This window comes from Chelonoidis abingdonii, chromosome 16 (genome assembly GCF_003597395.2).
Source record: "Chelonoidis abingdonii isolate Lonesome George chromosome 16, CheloAbing_2.0, whole genome shotgun sequence".
Classification (NCBI taxonomy): Eukaryota; Metazoa; Chordata; order Testudines; family Testudinidae; genus Chelonoidis; species Chelonoidis abingdonii.
This window is the reverse complement of record NC_133784.1, coordinates 19,396,009-19,412,752: the sequence shown is the minus strand read 5'-3', so window position 1 is coordinate 19,412,752 and position 16,744 is coordinate 19,396,009.

Genomic DNA, 16,744 nt, shown 5'->3' with positions numbered 1-16,744 from the left:
GAAGAGGCTATGGGGATGCACATCAGAATCTCACACAAGGTCCTGGGGCTCTCAGCCCCATCTCTCCTGGTCCTGGCATAAGCCTGAGGTGGAGAAGACCTGGTACCCCTGCCAGCTCTGTCGCAGGAGATGAGTGCAGGAAGCCATGACCAGAAGGTTTGGGAGGTTGCCCAGCCAGTCAGCTTCACAGGTGACGATTCCACTCTCATCCACTCCTACATTCCAGCCCACACTCCATTTTCTAAACATGCCTGTATGTCCACAGCCAGCTACTGAGCTTGTCTGATGCCAGCCACCACCCCTCCCACACCAGCTGCTTCAACCTAATTTGCCTAGGTGACAAGAGCCATTGTTGTGTCTGGTGTAATTACCCTGTCTGTCTTGCTGGGAGCCAGGGAAATGGCCTTCATCTTCTCTTAATTTGCTGGCTAATGCAGCGCTTATAAACATTAGCCCTTTGTGCAAGATTCCCCCTTGCAGCTCCAACAACACACCTCCTCCCTGACCCACAGCACCCCATCTGTTCCCATGCTACCCCCACCCCGCACCAGCTCTGACTCCTGACCATTGCTGGTGTCCACTCACACAGCTCTGCCAAAGCAGCTTAGCCCTGACTCTCAGCACCTCTGCCATCCCAGCTCCTGGCCTCTCAGCAGGGGCGGCTCTATGTTTTTGCAGCCCCAAGCATGGCAGTCAGGTGGCTGGTCACGTGGATTTGGCGGCGTTTCTGCAGTTGATCTGCCAGTCCTGCGCCTTCAGCGTACCCACTGCCGAACTGGGACCAGTGGATCTCCCACAGGCATGCCGCCGAAGCCTGCCTGACTGCGGCCCTAACGGCAACCGGCAGGGCCCTCCCCCCGTGGCTTTCCGCCCTAGGCACGCGCTTGCTGCGCTGGTGCCTGGAGCCACCCCTGCCTCTCAGTCAGAAAAACAATCAGCAGAACTCCTCAACATTTTTCCATTTAATTTTTTTTCTTAGACAAAAATTGTTTTGGTTTGAAATTTTCCATTTTTTTCCTGATGAAAAACCAGCACCCCTCAAACTCCCCCCAAAATCTGAAAATGACATAAATTTTCTGTTTCTTTTCAGATCTTCCACAGAAAATGCTCACTCTTTTCCAACTTGCTCTGATGATCCGTCATGTTCAGTCGAGTGGCTGTTTGATATAGATATGTGCATAAGAAATAACCTGTGAAACTCGTTGCCATGGGATGCTGTGAAGGCCAGAAGTATAACTGGGATCAAAAAAGAACTAGTTAAGTTCCTGAAAGATAGGTCCATCAATGGCTGTTAGCCAAGAGGGTCAGGGGTACAACCCCATGCTCCAGTTGTCCCTAAATCTCTGATTGCTAGAAGCTAGGGCTGGATGCCAGGGGATGGATCACTTGATAATTGCCCTGTTTTGTTCATTCCCTCTGAAGCATCTGACACTGGCCACTGTCACAGGCAGGATACTAGGCTAGATGGGCCATTATGACCCAATATGACCTTTCTTAAAAGGATTCCAGTAAAGTCATTTCATGGGTGCCACAGGGTAGGATTTGAACCCAGGCCTCTGGAGGTAAAAAGGCTAGTTATTCACCCCCTAGATTACACAAGCCCTTAGGAATAGGATCCTTATATTGGCATTGCTGTGCTGATGAGTGACTCACCTTATAGCAGATAGCTTTATAATTAAGCTCATTAGTGCCCTACAATAAACAACATATGTCCCAGGAATAGGTTGCACTCCCAAAACATCTGTTTTGTGTCCTGCAGCTCCTGTGACAGTCATGCACCCCTCTGAACACAGGCAGGGCTCTAGGCTGCAGAACATGCATGATAACACTGGCACTCCTTTTTTACAGCTGAGGTTGAAGTATCCATTAATCTCTGATGTTGGGGTAGAATCTAGGTCTTGGTGCCATGAGGTTAGAGGCAAATGGGAGGTTCTGTGCTGCCCTGAGATGCCAACCATTCTCTTGGGGACTCACTGTTCCTTTTCTAGACTCATAGGTCAGAAGGGACCAATATGATCATCTAGTCTGACCTCCTGCACAAAGCAGGCCACAGAACCCTACCTATCCACTTCTATAAAAACCCCTAACCTATGTCCGAGTTATTGAAGTCTTCAAATTGTGATTTGAAGACCTCAAGCAGAGAATTCACCAGCAAGTGACCCATGCCCCATGCTGCAGGGGAAGGCGAAAAACCTCCAGAGCCTCTGCCAATCTGCCCTGGAGGAAAATTCCTTCCCGACGATCCAAATAGTGTACTAGCTAAACCCTGATGCAGTGGGCAAGGCTCCCAGCCAGCAGTCAGGAAAGAATTGCTCTGCAGTAACTCTGATCCCATCCATCCAACATCCATCGCAGACATTGAGCAGGCCTATCTGCTGATAATCCAAGAACAATTGCCAAATTAAACTATCCTATTCATATCTATCCCTTCCATAAACATATCAGCTTAGTCTCAAAGCCAATATGTCTTTTGCCCCCACTACTCCCCTTGGAAGGCTGTTCCAGAACTTCACTCCTCTAATGGTTAGAAGCCTTTGTTAATTTCAAGTCTGAACTTCCTAGTGTCCAGTTTGTACCCATTGTGACCTTGTGTCTACATTAAGCTAAGCTTAAATAATTCTCTCTCCTAATGTTAATCCCCCTGATATATTATATTAGAGCAAGCATATCCCCCGGAGTCTTCTTTGGTTAGGCATAACAAGCCAAGCTCTTTGAGTCTCCTTTCATAAGGCAAGTTTTCCCATTCCTCGGATCATCCTAGTACCCGGTCTCTGAACCTGTTCCAGTTTGAATTCACTTCTTAACATGGGAGACCAGAACTGCATACAGTATTCCAGGTGAGTCTCACCAGCGCCTTATACAAGGTACTAACACCTCCTTATCTTTGCTGGAAAATACCTCGCCTGATGCATCCTAAAACCGCATTTGCTTTTTTAACGGCCATATTGCATTGGCGGCTCATAGTCATCCTGCGATCAACCAAATACTCAAGGTCCCTCTCCTCTCTGTTTGTCCAACTGATGGGTCCCAATGTATATTCTAAATTTCTTATTATAATCCTTAGTGCATGACCTTGCACTTTTCACTATTAAATTTCATCCTATTACTATACTTACCCAGTTTACAAGGTCATCCGGATCTCCTGTATGGTATCCCGGTCCTTCTCTGTGTTAGCAATCCCCCAGCTTTGTATCATCCGCAAACTTTATTAGCACATTCCCGCTCTTTGTGCCAAGGTCAGTATAAAAAGGTCTAAATATAGATTGGTCCTGCCTTTATTTCTGTCTTTCCTAAACAGCACATAGCCTTCAATACCTGTACTCCAGTCATGACTACTATTCCACCATGTTTCTGTTATCCCTATAATATCCGGTTTCACTTCCTTATGGAGGATCTGGTACACACAAAAGAGGCGGTTTGGGACAGGAAGTGAAGTAAAATTCTGTATCCAATTGAATCCACTGGAGGAAGAGGAGAAGAGCAGAAATTCAGCTAGGGCACCAGGACTGAGCCCCCTGCACTAGTGAGCAGGATCTGGGGTTACAGCTCATTGGAAATTGATCACTCCAGCAACAGCCCTGCACCCCCTCAGCTGCATATGCTGATGCCTCCTAACTGCCAAACTGTATGAATCCCTATAGGAACAGATCTACTGGTGTCTCCCCTGCCCAGCCTGCCTGTCCACACATCTGTACTGTTTCATTTTGTCCCTTTTTCCCCTCCCCATGACACCTTTCCATATATCTGCCCTAGTCCCTGCCCCCCTGCGCCACCCATTAGCACAGCTATCTGCCAGGCGTGAGATCTGGCCTCTAACCCTGCAGAACAGAAATGCATATTGTGGCTTAGTTAATGATGCTGGACCCAGTCTGGCAGTGGCTGCTCCAGAGAGCAGAGTGGGTCACTGGTAAAACAAAAAGCTTTGTGTTGCCAACACAGGCTGTTCTTCATCCCCCCTTAAATAGAGTCCTGGACTTCTAACCTTGCAGTTTGGGCTGTTTTCCTGACCCCAGCAGGAGTGCTGCTCTCTAAAACTTAACATTAGTCTTGTGGTTTCTCCTCTGACCTGAGCTGGACTCCTGGACTCTGTAACTCTGTCATCACCAGCTAACACAATGGCCCGCTCCCTGCAGATCCTTCCCTGGGTCATTCGATACCACAGCATGCAGAGCTGGAAGGGTCTCCCCCCGCCCCAGTCACCACAGACAGCCCCTGGTGCTGCTCTAAGCACAGGCCACTTGGCTTGCCCTCATGCTGGGCCAATGTGATTCAGGTGTTCTATGTCAACAGGTGGCCTGCCTATCAATCAGGGTAGGTGGTGGCCAGTCAGTGCTGGGTGACTTACAGCACTCTCCATACATGCATTTCTGTGCCTACAACCTGTCTTTGCTTCGGTCCGTGTCATTAAGCCTGCAGACCTACCGAGTTATTCTCCTACCTCCCCATCTAGTTACAACCTCCCTTCACAATCCCCAGATACTCCCTGATGTTCTCAGTGAACAGCTGTAGCTATGCTAGTGAGACCAGGTCTATTGAAGGAGGGGGCAGGGAGAGGTCAGTCCTGGAGTCCCAACATCTCTGTGTGTTACCAGGCCCTGCTGCATTGCAGCCTCAGTTCCCCTGACAGCACTGCCTCTGGCAGTGCCCCCAGCAAGCCTTTCACGCACTGATGCCAAACCTGGTAGCAACCACCAAACCTTTAAGGAGCGGTAGCCTTGTTAGTCTGTATCCACAAAAACAATGAGGAGTCCAATGGCACCTTAAAGTCTAACGGATTTATTTGGGCATAAGCTTTCATGGGTATGCCCAAATAAATCTGTTAGACTTTAAGGTACCACCAGACTCCTCGCTGTTTTCATAACATTGAGTCGCTACAACCAATAGAATTGTTGCATACAAATTAGATACACAGGAAGAGAGGTGAATGGTTGAGCTATCTCTGATGTCACAATGCCCTCAATCATTAATAACTTACTTTAATTACAACTTAATTTCTTTCAATGTAGCCTACACACAAGGTTTCAATTAACCTTATCCATGTGGCAAGTTTGAAGAGTCTATGTTAGCCTATCATTAAGATAATTCAGGACAAAGATAAACCTGAGATAGATGCTGCATTTCTTTAAAGTTTTAGATCATTTTAAGTCATAAATTACTGAACAGATTATCTGGCAAATTCTCAGAAAATTCACTCTTTGTCCAAAGCATAAGTGCTATATGGCTGGGGAGGATACAGAGGTATTCTTCATACCAAATGAAAAGGATGAATCCTTGCTTTAAGTGCAAAACTTAAAGGTCTTTAGACTCCTAGCACTCAGTTGATTTCAGCCTTTGTGGCTCTGGGTCACAAAGCCTTGCTTTTTAAGGTCTTCTTTCCCGCCTCAAATGACACTTCTCTGTGCTGATAGGGTAAGTCCACCCCACTGGGATGGGAACTGGTGGTCTCAGGCAGTCCCTAAGAGCTCACACCCAATGCCTAGTGCACTAAACCATCCTCTCCATTGTGGTGGTCAGTGGAGGACCCAGGGGCCAGAATGGACTGTGGCTCTCAGGAGAAAGGATGGAGAATGAAAGGAAGGCAGCACTCAGAACCACATGCCGGCTGGCCTAATTTGGACCAGATATCAGCACTAAGAAAAATCTGAGCTGTTTATGGGGATTAACTCCATCTCCACTCACCCTGGGCCAGAGCTGCAGTGTTACCACTGGATCCACAGCTCACCAAGGTCTGGGGTTGTGGTTAGACAGATCTGTGCCAAGCACTGACTTCAATTAACTACAGATACCTGTAGCTGAATGACTCGCCTGAACCTCGAGTATGATTCATTCCCTGAAGTATCGGGCTTCCCTCATGTCTGTCTCTGATCTGTCTACCCATCATCCCTCTTACTCAGTGACATCAGTCATGCCAGTGAATTTTCATCTACTGATCCACCCGTCATCCACCCTATTAGCATAATTCATATCTATCAATCAACACACCACAGTCCATAGCTATCTATTCAGACTCCCCACCCCTGGCACCATAACTCATATCTAGCTAGCTAAGGTGCTGAGTACCCAGAATTCCCATTGAAGTAAACTGGATTTTACCAGGGAGATTCTCTCATTTGTCTGTGCCCATCACCCTATATCTGAGCACTTACCCAAGAGCTCTGAACACAAAAGGCTGCACCAGGCTGCAGGTTAGAAATTTCTCTTCCTTACGGAGCACTGGCTCTGTTTTCATGGGACAGATCTGTTGCTTTCACAGGGCTGTTCTTTGTTGTGCTGAATAGTTGGTGGTTGGGGACAGTGTGTGTGTGGGAGGGTGTGGAGTAATTCTGCATCATAGGTGTTTCTCCTCTGTTGCCTGTTCAACAGAGCACCATTGTGTGTCCCTCTCCGGTTGGCTGCACTGACAGGGTGTCCTTCGAACGGGTCTCTCTCTATCCCCTGCCGCACACTCCTAACAGCCGCAGCCATGCTGAGCCAACCCTGTCTCTCCACCGCTGCCTCCCCACCCCGTGCTGCAGAGCCTCGTTATCTCTGAGGTCCCACCTTGCCAAAGGCAGAGTCAGAGAGGCTGCTGTGTCCCTCGGGAGCGGCAAGCCAAGCGATAGCAAAATCAGAGTGAAGAGAGGAAAAATTACCTTTCCTGAATTTCAAAAAGGACCACCAGTAACTAGGGTAACGGAAAGATGCATCATGTTGCTATGGCAACTAGGCAACATCCAGGTTTGCCTTGTGGGCTACAGACATCAGAACTGGGATAATGGGGGATGAAGCTGTGATATGTGGACCATCAGCTGGGGTAAGGGTAAGCCAGCCGAGGGGACAGCAACCACCTCTAGGCTGGGTTGGCCAGCACTCCAACCTCTTGAGTCTGAGGCTGTTCTCAGTGTGAACTCAAGCAGGCCTCTCGCACCTTGTCTCATCCTCCCTCCATCTATTATCCCATCTACAATATCTACCCATTGAATCGTCTTCTTTTGTGCCCTCCCTCCATTGTTCTATCTACTGTATCAATCCAGCCAGGCTTCCTTCCTATTGATCTCCATTCCTCTATCTAGTCTCCTTCCCTCCATCTTTCTGCCCGCCTGCTTACTGTATCTCCCCATCCAGTATTGCTGCCTCCCTCAAGCGTCCTCCAGCACTTATAAAGTGCTGGTCACTATAGCACATGGGTTCTAAGGCACTGAACCGTGTCTCCCTTGCTCCACCAGATGCTAGGGCTGTAGCAAGAGGAACATTCGTCCTCGGCAGCCTCAGTCTCCTTGTCCTAAGGCAGCACTGTCACTTGCCTGTTCCTTGCAGCTTCCGGGACATACTGATAAACAATCAGAGACTTAGCCCTAGCTCCCAAAAATGTCCCCACTATGAGACATGATTCCCCTGGCAGGTTTCTAAATGGGGCTGGTTCCAGCCATATTAATCACCTCAGTGATGGAGAAGCCCTGGCCCCTGCAACTATCCCTTGATATCTCCTCTGATGGACCAGCCTGGATTGCACTTTTCCCTTTGAAGCCCTCCATCTCTATCAGCTCCATGATGTCCATGATTTCTGTGCATCTACCATCAGTCCCCAGGTTCATTCCACTCCTTCTCCAAGGGAAGCTCCTAATGAATGCTGGAGTCAGTGACATTGGCAACACAATCTATTCCTATTTCAAGGCTGTACAAGGCACTGACAAAAACATCTACTGAGGTTTGTAAATTAAAGATAGAAAACCATTGCCCAATTTGCTAGCCCTGGGGTTCAGAGGTCAGATTTGGTCCAGGTAAGTGTCCAGTGGCTTTGCTGGAGCTATTCCCAACACTATGGACCAGCTGGATCAACTAAGATGCTTCTAGACCGTCAAGAAAGACCATGAGAACAGGGCAGTGGCTGGTTGGTTTTTTTGCAAAGAGGAAGTATAGGTGACTGGTGAGAAGGTGGGAGTGGTGGTAGGCCCTCTAGTGGGCTCTCTATGTGACCTCAGGCATGTCCCCCTCCATGTGCCTCAGTTTCCTCATCTGTGAAGTGGGGATAACAATACTGCACTTACCTGCATCAAAGGGATGTGTATAACTGCCAGCTGAGGGTCACTATAAGAGCTGAAGCTGTGAATTATGGATGTTAGTGCTATTAGTCCCCCAATTCTAGCTGTTGAAAATGGGGGCAAAAGTTAGCTATGCTTCTTCTGCCCTCAAAATGTTCCAGGAACTGGCTTCCAAATCCTTAGTATCACCTCCACAGGCAGAGACTTAGATCTGTGAGACACTGAATGCCACTGGGAATGTCTCTTTGTAACTGCCTCTTTGAACTTCCCATTGATGAGTGAGATGCCCTGGGATTCCATCTATCATGCTGCACAAAGAGCCTGGGACTAAATCCTGAGTCATTTTCATCTGCCATTGGTAGGCCCTGAAATTCAATTCCCAGTCCAGCTGGTGAGTGCTCCAGATCTTGTCACATCACATAGGGATATGTCACCTGCTGTGCTAGGGACACCGTTCAGCCAAGAATAAACCTCCAAAATCTCTTTCCAAAGGATCCAGACACCTACAGGGGGGCCAGCCATTCCATCACTGTGCCCAGCCTTGCCCAGACCCATGGCCCACCACAGGGGAGTCTCTTTACACAACAAGCAATCCCTTTCTTTTGAAATCTAAGCAAGGATGATCATGGAGGAAGAGTTTGGCATGCAATGGACTGCACTGAACACAGTCAACATGACACTCAAGTGCTGGAGCAGCATCCAGCTAGAAAAACTCTGGGGAACAGGAGAGGTGCTCAGGGAAGAGGAAATCCCTGGTTACTGCAGCTTGTTCTTCATCTTGCGCATTACAGTTTTGTGTTCTGATTTAAAGTGAAAGGGCTCAGACTCACCAGCCTGGACAAGGCTTAGCAGGGACCTTGGGGGGTTTCACCTTTCTCTGCATTATGGCTCACCTGCGGGGATCATCCAGGCATGTCTCACCTAATCTCGCCTTTGCAGGGACTCAGGAACACCTTAGTCTCTCCTGTTCTTGGCCTGTGGCACACAACTGTTTAGTGTTCCTCAGACTGAAAGGATATGGTCTAATGAAGCTTTTTGGGCTCAGTACAGGGCTATCTGGGGGAGATTTGATGGGCTGTGCTATACAGGAGGTCAGATTAGATGATCACCATGGTCCCGTCTGGCCTTGGAGCCCACGAACGATAATAACAGGCAATCTGAGAGTCGGGGGCCTGTACATCCACTCACTAGAAACTGGGATGACACCAGCAGTTTTGATATCACCATCCTGCAGCAGGACCTTTAACTCAATCTGATGTGAGCCAGAATTGACCCAGTGGCCTAGGTGCAAACCACTCCATGGGTGCTTCCAGGGTTGTGAGCTCTGCACTCCTCTGGAGAATCATAGAAGATTATGGTTGGAAGAGACCTCAAAGCAGGGCCAACCCCAACCAAATCATCCTGGCCAGGGCTTTGACAAGTCGGGTGTAGACGTGCAGACTCACCCCTGCAGTGCCTCCTGCTGGTGACTTCTGGGAATTAGCTCTCTTTCCAGCCAGGAGCGCCCTCTGCAGGCCAGTGATCCACCTGTCTTCTGGGCTCCGTGTCCTTCCTGGACCCCGGTGCCCTTTTAACTGGGGTGCTGCCTCCTGGCAGTACCCCACCAATCTGGGTCTCGCCTCCCTGGGGAACCACCAACCCACTATCCCCACTTTGCCTCAGTTTTGGCTACTGCCCAGTTTCCATCTAGCCTCCATTCACTGGGGCAGAATGCAGTATCAGCCACTCATCATAGGCAAAGGGGTTTGGACCTGCTGCCTTTGCCTACCCTTTGGGCTGCCCCTTTGCAACCCCAGTACCCAGTTGACCTTACCCTAGGCCTGCAGCCTGGGGGGTTTCCAGGCCAGAGCTCCCCAGCTCCTCTTGCCTTTCCCCAGCCCTGGTCCACCTTAAGTACCCTGTCTCTACCTCCCTGCAGCCAGGCCTATCTCCCTCTACAGGCAAAGGAAGACTGCTCCTTCTGGCTTCCCAGGCCTTCTTATAAGGCCCTGCTGCTCAATTTGGGGCATGGCCCCAGCTGCAGCCACTTTCCCCAGTCAGCCAGGGTTTTACCTTGCCCTCTGCAGGGCTTTTCCAACCCCTTCCAAGCTGGAACGGGTAGTCACCCCGCTACATCGGGCCTTAAAAACTGTTAAGGATGGAAATTCCACCATCTCCCTAGGTAACCCATTCCAGTGCTTCACCACCCTCCTAGTGAAATAGTGTTTCTGAATATCCAACCTAGACACCCGCCCCCTTGCGCCTTGAGACCATTGCTCCTTGTTCTGTCATCTGCCACTGCTGAGAACAGCCACTGAGAACATCTCTTTGAAGCCCCCCTTCAGGTAGTTGAAGGTTGCTGTCAAATCCCCCCTCACTCTTCTCTTCTGCAGACTAAATAAGCCCAGTTCCCTCAGCTTCTCCTTATAAGTCATGTGCTCCAGTCCCCTGATCATTTTCGTTGCCCTCCACTGGACTCTCTCCGATTTGTCCACATCCTTTCTGTAGTGCGGGGCCAAAACTGGACACAGTACTCCAGATGAGGCCTCACCAGTGCCGAATAGAGAGGAATAATCACTTCCTCTATCTGCTGACAATGCTTCTATTAATGCAGCCCAATATGTCATTTGCCTTCTTGGCAACCAGGGCACACTACTGACTCATATCCAGCTTCTTGTCCACTGTAATCCCCAGATCCTTTTCTGCAGAACTGCCTCTTAGCCAGCCGGTGGTAGTGCATGAGATTTTTCTATCCTAAGCGCAGTATTCTTCACTTGTCTTTATCGAACCTCATCAGATTTCTTTTGGCCCAATCCTCCAATATGTCTAGGTCACTCTGGACCCTATCCCTCCCCTCCAGCTTAGTGTCATTCGTGAACTTGTTGAGGGTGCAATCCATCCCATCATCCAGATAATTAAAGAAGATATTGAACAAAACCAGCCCCAGGACTGACCTTTGGGGCACTTCACTTGATACTGGTGGCCAACTAAATATCGAGCTGTTGATCACTACCTGTTGAGGCCGACAGTCTAGCCAGTTTTCTATCCACCTTATAGTCCATTCAGCCAGCCCATACTTCTTTAACTTGCTGGCAAGAATACTGTAGGAGACTGTTTCAAAAGCTTTGCTAAAGTCAAGATATATCACGTCTACTGCTTTCCCCACAGTCACAGAGCCAGTTATCTCATCATAAAAGGCAATCAATCAGGTTGGTCAGGCATGACTTGCCCTTGATGAATCCATGTTGACTGTTCCTGATCACCTTCATCTCCTCCGAGTGCTTCAAAATGGATTCCTTGAGGACCTGCTCCATGATTTTTTCCATGGACTGAGGTGAGGCTGACCAGTCTGTAGTTCCCCGGATTCTCCTTCTTCTCTTTTTTAAAGAAGCTTGCTCCAGGTGTATTTTGAATGTCTCAGCACGGCTGTAGCTTATGCAGGGGGATATAAAGCACCAATGTTGTATACACCTACAGAAGTCACACACACACCCCAGCCATGTGAATGGCAAGTGACTCAGAGAGAAACGTCCAAAATAATCCCATTGGTGCACTCCGAAAATTAGCTCCAGTCCCATCTGATTTCACTTGCTGAATACCGAGTCCATCTCCTTGGGTCAAAGAAAATGCCAGGCTGGATCAGAACCAAGCTCCACCCAACCCAGTGGCCTGTCTCTGCCTGTGGCCAGAACCAGAGGCTGTAGAGGAAGATGCATGAAACCCCCTAGTGTGTGGGATAATCCACCCCCCTGGAAGTCTCCTCCAAAGTCAGCGATTGGTTGAAATGCTGAACATCCTTTCATCAGGGGGAAAACGGAAGTAGGGATCCAGACTGATAAGGTTTCTCCGTAATCATTTTCTGTCTGACGAGGGTAACGGTCTCAGAGAAGCCAGCAAATCCTCCCTCATCTCTTGGGCAGTCTGTGTCAGGGATGTCAGTCCCACCTTTCCTTCATCAGGGATAAAGCATCGACTGGAAGGGCATCACTACCCTCAATTCATGCACTGTCTTCTTCAAAAGCAGCAAAGAATCCTGTGGCACCTTATAGACTAACAGACGTTTTGGAGCATGAGCTTTCGTGGGTGAATACCCACTTCATTGGATGTGTGTAGTGGAAATTTCCAGGGGCAGGTATATTTCCAGGGGCTTGCATATATATATATATATATATATATATACCTGCCCCTGGAAATTTCTACTACATGCATCCAATGAAGTGGGTATTTACCCACGAAAGCTCAAGCTTCAAAAACGTCTGTTAGTCTATAAGGTGCCACAGGATTCTTTTCTACTTTTACAGATCCAGACTAACACATCTACCCTTTGCTACTGTCTTCTTCAAGTCAGGCATAGACAGGAGGCCATGAGGACCTTTAGCTTCCAGACATGCAAAGCCTCACACATCTGCAGATGGGCAGCACGTTCAGCTAGGACTGAAGGCCACCATTACTTAGAGTGTAGCCAGGGCTCAGGATGAGATGGTGGCAGATCTGGGCCATAGTGATTCCGGCTAACATTTTCAGAAGTGGTCATTGGCTTTCAGAAGTGCCCGACCTGAGACCCTTAGGTAGAATTGGCTGTGGGTGAATAATGCTTTCCCCTGGAATTGGCAGGCAGTCTTTACTGGTAGAGATCACTAGCAAAAGCATTGCAAAGGTCTTTCTTTCCTAGAGACACGAGAACGCTTCAACCTCTCTAACTACCCAGTGACAGACTTGAAGGTGGCAATTTTACAACAAAAAAACTTCAAAAACAGACTCCAAAGAGAGACTGCTGAACTTGAATTAATATGCAAATTAGATAAAATTAACTTAGGTTTGAACAGAGACTGGGAATAATGGGCCATTACACTAATTGAATCTATTTCCCCATGTTAAGGATCCTTGCACCTTCTATGGGTCATCTCGATTATCACTTCAAAAGTCTTTTTTTTATCCTGATGATGATAGCTCATCTCATTCAATTGGCCTCTTACAGTTGATATAGCTACTTCCACCTTCCCATGTTCTCTGTACGTATAAATATCTTCTTGCTGCATGTTCCAGTCTATGCATCCAATGAAGTGGGCTGTAGCCCACGAAAGCTTATCTTTAAATTACTTCGTTAGTTTCTAAGGTGCCACAAGTACTCCTGTTCTTTTTACGGATACAGACTAACACAACTGCTACTCTGAGACAGGTTTTTGCATCAGCCATTTCCCTGCATGCCACTCGTGCCTCACATCAGTGCTCACAACCCAGGATCACTGATGCTATACATCATGCCATGGACATGGCTCCACAGGGGAAACCAGCACAGTGGTGACTCAACCCCCCCCACCCAAGGGTTCTGCCGTGCTGCCAGTTTACATCATTGCTGCATTCAACCCCTGTGAAGAACTGGGGAGACCAGCGAGCAAGAGACAATCACGTCACAATGTGGTGGGGCAGAACCAGAGCAGTTCTGTTCATTCCATGTGACAAGCAGCAGCAACAGAGGGCTGGGCTCCATTCAGCTGGGCCCTGGCTCCCATCTCTGCACACTGACACATGCACAAGCTGGAGATGAAAACTTAATAGATTTCCTTGGCAACTGGTGGCTGGTTGTGTCATTCCATCCCCTCCCAGTGCATCTATGCATGGGCCTTGTGAGCTGCTGAGAGATTGACATTGACAAGAGTCCTGTTCCTTCTCCTTCATCCCAACCTAGATTCCTACTATCCCAGACTTGGCTTTAGAAAACCAATTAACCAATAAGCTTTTGCTAAACCAAACCCCAGCCCCTCCTATACTCATCATGATGGGGCATTACACTATGAGTCTCTTCACAGTGATCCACTGGGGGGACTTCTGAGTGATCACCTGCTACCTCCATTTATTCCTTCACGTCCTTCTGCAGAGAGCTATTTAGCCTGGCCAGGTTGGAGGATCTGGTTGGGATCAGATCACATTTCAGCTGTGGATCCCAACTGTCTGAACTTCTTGGGCCTGCTAAATTAGCACCCGATCCTGTCAAGAGAGCAGCACAAGCACCCTTACTCTGTTGGCTTGGGTGGGACCTGTCATTCGAGTGAAGGGCACAAAGGGGGATCAGTTTGGGTGGCTGGATGACCTCCATGGGCATCTTCTCAGGAGACAGCCAGCATTACTATATCAGTATTATTCCACTATGGGGATTTGGACCCACTAATCAGGCTGGATATGCCACAGGAAAAGGCTGCATGTGTTAGTTACCCCAGATCACGCCCCCAATTCATGCCCATTCCATGGCCTAAGTGAAATGACCTCTGTTGACCTTAGTCACGTTCTTAGTGGACAGGCATCCACACTGCAAAAGCTACCACTTCAACCCTCCTTCCTTCGGATCCCTAGAGACCAAACCCCCTCTGGGTCCTATGGGTGTTATGTGTGGGTCATGCTTGAAGCCCAGGGATGGAGCTTGGTGAGGGAAGCTGTTTGTGCTGCACTCACTCAGTGGGTAAGACACAGAGGGCAGCCATCTCTAGGTCTGTCAGTCCAGGAAGATCTGAGCTGCATGAAACCATTAATTTAAAGACAAAACCCCCTCCCTTGCAGCCTTCTCAGGCCCTGCAATTAATCTCACTCAGCATCCCTGATTGACTCCCCCTGCTCCTAGGTAAATTATTCAGACACATCTACACCTGTCCAAATAAACCTCCTTCAAAGGCTGCTCAGAGCACTCTTCGGCAGCTCAGTGCTGACAAGAGCCGTTTAGCTGCATCTGTATCACACAGCAATCAGCAGAGTGGGGAGAAGTTGGTGGGGAGCAAGGCTTTTTTTTCACCCTTCCAAGCTGCAGTCAGATCAGGTGTTTTCCAGAGATACCAATTCCCTGTGGATGCAGACTCCCCGATAACAACTAGCTACAAAGCCTTCACATTTTATCCCTAATCAGCGGTAGGTCAGTGTTCAATAAATTTCATGTGGCTTCCATCAGTCTCTGGCAGGAGTTGGTTGGGACTGAAATATTTTACATTCTTTATTCTGCTATCTCAAAAAGTGGGGCTGTGCTTGGCAAAGTCATGATTTCCAAAGGATCCCGAGCCAGGGCACTGGAGAACACAGTACTTTGGGTAGCCCGATTCTCCAAGGATGTTTTACCAATACCCAGTTAATTAGGGAAGGTAATGAATAATTCTTTTTCATAACACAGTCTCCTGCAGCAGATTCTGTCTGGCTCTTCTGAGTGAGAAGCACAATGGATTAGGTTCGCCGCAGAGTTATTTATACATCGAGACATTTTTCAAAGCACCACTTTGATGTTCTTCCACCAGCTTGGAAAAAAAAGTAGTCCATCCCAAAATAAACTAAAGTAGAAGTAGCAGCACTTCATTATCAGCATTATTCAACGAGGGGAATTTGGAGGCAGGGAAGAGAACAAACGTTTTCATATTCAGCCCATCAAATCCTCTTCTTTTAAGTGTATTTCAAGACAATTCAAAATGAAGATCCTGGGTAGATAAATGATAAAAATGCATCATTATCCCTGGCTTAGAGTGAGAAACTGAGGCACAAAAAGGCCACATAAGCCCCATTGTCAGTTGTGGCCTCTGATTTGGAATGCCTCCATTTTTAAGGAGGCACACAGAGCCAGCAGCCAGTTTTGGGGCAGAGCTGTGATTAGAGTTTGGGCTCACCGCCCTCTCCAGAGTCAGAGCCTGACCTCTCCCCTGCAATAGTGCCAGACTGCCCTTCCCCAGGTGTCTCAATAAGTCAGTGGCCTCCTGTTCTTTCTGAGATATAATGAGACTATACAGCTGGGTGGGGATGAGGGGTGGGGGAACAAAAATAAAAAACACAACTGTCTTTCTACTAGTCATAAAAAAAAAAATCTTCATTTATGGTTTTGTTGAAGTTTCCTTTTTTTGTTATAAAAACACCCCCCCCCCCCCAAAAAAGTCAGGTCATTTGAAAACTGTTTTTAGTTTAAAAAAACATCTTGTTGGAAAACCAAACATTTTGAGGGAAAATTAAAAACATTTAAACTAAAAACACTCCAAAAATGTGTCGTAGACTATGGAAATGTTCATTTTGGAGGAAAAGCCATTGTTCATCTAAACGACCTTTGACACAGTGTTATGAGCACGCTGTGTGACTGTCTGGCTACAGTTGTTCGCCCGAGTGCCACATTAACCAGCTGTAAAGGCCAGCCATCGATAGGGCTGAACGGCACCAGTGGCTCTGATGTCTCTGTCAGGTTGTATCTGGGAGGAGACAGGCTGCTGTGGGGTGTCTGGCCATGGGGCAGCGACACTGGAGGTTCTTTAAGTCCCTGCTCATCCCTCAATACCGTCCCCCTTGGATTCAGGGCCTGGTTTGCTTTACGCTGCTCTGCCTCTTGATGCTCATGTTCAGCACAGGAGCCAACTTTCCAATGTGCTGGGGAGTGCTCGACCCCAAGCTCTTCCCCAGGCCTCACCTCCACTCCACCCTTTCCCCCAAGTGCCCACTCCCACCCCGCCTCTTCCTGCCCCCAGCTTGCCTTTTCCCACCCATTCCGTCCACTCTCCCAAGCGTGCCACATCCTCACTCATCCCCGCTCTCCCCTAGAGCCTCCTGCATGCCATGAAACAGCTGATTGCTGCAGGGGAGAGGCATGGGGAGGGAAGAGGAGGCGCTGATTGGAGGGCCCCCCCAGAGAACAAGAGGCATTGGGAGAGGGAGTGGGGGCTGATAGGAGGCTGCCAGCGGGTGCTCAGAACCCACCATTTTTTCTCTGTGGGTGCTCCATCCCCGGAGCATCC